The sequence below is a fragment of the Wasmannia auropunctata genome, unplaced genomic scaffold (assembly GCF_000956235.1).
Source record: "Wasmannia auropunctata unplaced genomic scaffold, wasmannia.A_1.0 LD335479.1, whole genome shotgun sequence".
Taxonomy (NCBI): Eukaryota; Metazoa; Arthropoda; class Insecta; order Hymenoptera; family Formicidae; genus Wasmannia; species Wasmannia auropunctata.
In genome coordinates this window covers 2252-4526 of record NW_012027411.1, presented here as the reverse complement: position 1 = coordinate 4526, position 2275 = coordinate 2252, and the positions used below count along the sequence as shown (strand labels likewise).

Below are 2275 nucleotides of genomic sequence, written 5' to 3'. Positions count from 1 at the left end.
TTTTTCGCGATCAATGTCAGACAATGAAATGATATATCCGAGAATATATGTTCGCAGATGCTGCAATTAAAGATTTGGAAATACCCTGTCATATACAAGCAACGGAGCGTCACATTAAAATTGTCACCGACAGCACATTGTGTGTCCCCCCAAGCAAACGCGAAGGAATGTCATTTACTATGATCAAATTTCGGCTTAAAAAGATATGAAGTGAAACAAAAAAGATTTTCCACAATTAATTATTTTATGAAACAATTGTTATGTACCATAATAAACCGATGATTAATTGAAATAAAATAAAAATTAAAAAACAATGTTTTTTATTTTTTAGGAGGGGTAGATATTCGTTAAAAAATTTCGCTTGTTACCAAAATTCATCATTTTTTATGCCTTTTGGAATCTAATGGCGTCCGTTTAACAAAGCGCATCATCAGGCAAAAAACTCCTTCGGATGTTGTTCTCGCCAGTAATTCAATCGGCTCGCTCGATAGAACGACGCAGGCAATGATGCGGGCATTGATGCGAGCGTAAAAATATTAAAACATTTTTGTTATATAATTTGAACCTAAGCTATCCACTGAGCCTACTTAAAAATTGATTCGTTCAGCCGTTGTTGAGATTCCGAAATCTCGAGTGCTCGCGATTCGCCGGCTCGCGTAAAGAGACACGGTCCGGTTCGACGCACATTTCTTTAACGCCGAGACAGGATCGTGTCTCATGATATTTACTTAAAAACTTCTTTAAGCATTTTTGACAAAAAAAATTATTTAAATGAACAAATTTGAACAAGCTTATTAAAAAAAAATTAAAATTTCGTACAGTTTCGTGATTTTTGATATTAATTATTTTCATCTCAGAAAGAAATTATTGAATACAAATTAAGTATAGGCAGTACAAAAAAAGTTCCTAAACAATATATGATATGATATTCTCACAATCACTACAATTCTACGTCGATACTTTACAACAAATTGTCTCAACTATAGATTTGCGATACTTATAATAATAAAATTTTGAATTAGTCTCAATTGTATGGAAAAAGTCGGAAAATTTTGAGTACTCCGTTGTATACATAATTGTTTAAAGATATAATCTTTATTTAATATTCTTAACAAGAATTTTAACCTATATTTATATTCTTCTCAAATGTATATTTTATACGTTTTCTTCATTTTGGATCAAAGATATTGTAAAAGATTAATTTTTCTCTTTCTGCATAAATATTTACTTATGTTTGTCCTCGTGAAACAAATCTTTTTGTATAATTTAATAAATTTTTTTATGTACTTATATTTTTGATAAATACGTCATTTACTAAAACACATAACGTTATATTGACTGTTCAGACACTTATCTATTAAATAAACAGTTTATCTGAAGATAAAACGACTGTAAATGATTAGTACTTTTTAATAATACTTTGTGCATTACATAATCTCGTAAAAATTTGAATTATTTTCTGTAACTTAATGCAGATTATACAAAATTTTATGTAATTGCTTTAATCTATTATATATACATATTATTTTTAACTTATTAATTAATGTATAGTTTTGTTTATTATGTAGCTTTGTATCAAATACTACATTTGTTTTAAACTGTACAAGCCAGAAATATCTGACATATGAAGATGATATAAAGATGTTATTTCAAATTGTAAAAGAGGTGCCTTTAGAAGGAACTGTCTGGACTCCCCATACAATATTGACCTATAACTATACTCTGTTCTACGTGTTAACGATATTATTGCATATTCTGCCAGCTATGTTCATAGATCTCATTTTGAAATTCATTGGGCGTCAACCTATGTAAGTCTTAAATGAAATATTTAATTAATTTAACAAATGCAAATTATTTGAACTATATATTTGTCTCCATCTGTGTTCCACAAATTGTAATAATGTAGGTATTTTTTTTTCGTAAAAACATGTAGTTTTATCATAAGTTTTTTTGAAACATTATTTTGTGTGCTTTCTCTTTATCTACTAGTTTATCTGCTTTGTTTTCCAAATCTATTTTATTGTACTTCCAAATTCTGAATTTACGGATTGAGTAATATGAAATTATGTCGTCATAACTAAACTATTTTGATTTTTGTGTTAACGTATTTATTAAATTTAGGTTAATACGACTGCTGAGAAGAGTGTATGTGGCCAATTGTGCTGTGAGTTATTTTTCATTCCATGAAAGAAAATATAGTAATACAAATTCGTTGTCTCTGATGCCCTCAATACCACCTGACAACCTTGATATGTTTTCTTTCAACTATTCTTAT

The 2275-nt window shown here is 28.7% G+C and overlaps 1 protein-coding gene across 1 annotated transcript in view; it reads left to right on the top strand.

Moving 5' to 3' along the window:
• LOC105456911 (fatty acyl-CoA reductase 1-like) overlaps window positions 1-2275 on the top strand; it is a 17474-nt gene that overhangs the window by 14125 nt on the left and 1074 nt on the right. The gene's annotated exons all lie outside the window — the stretch shown is intronic.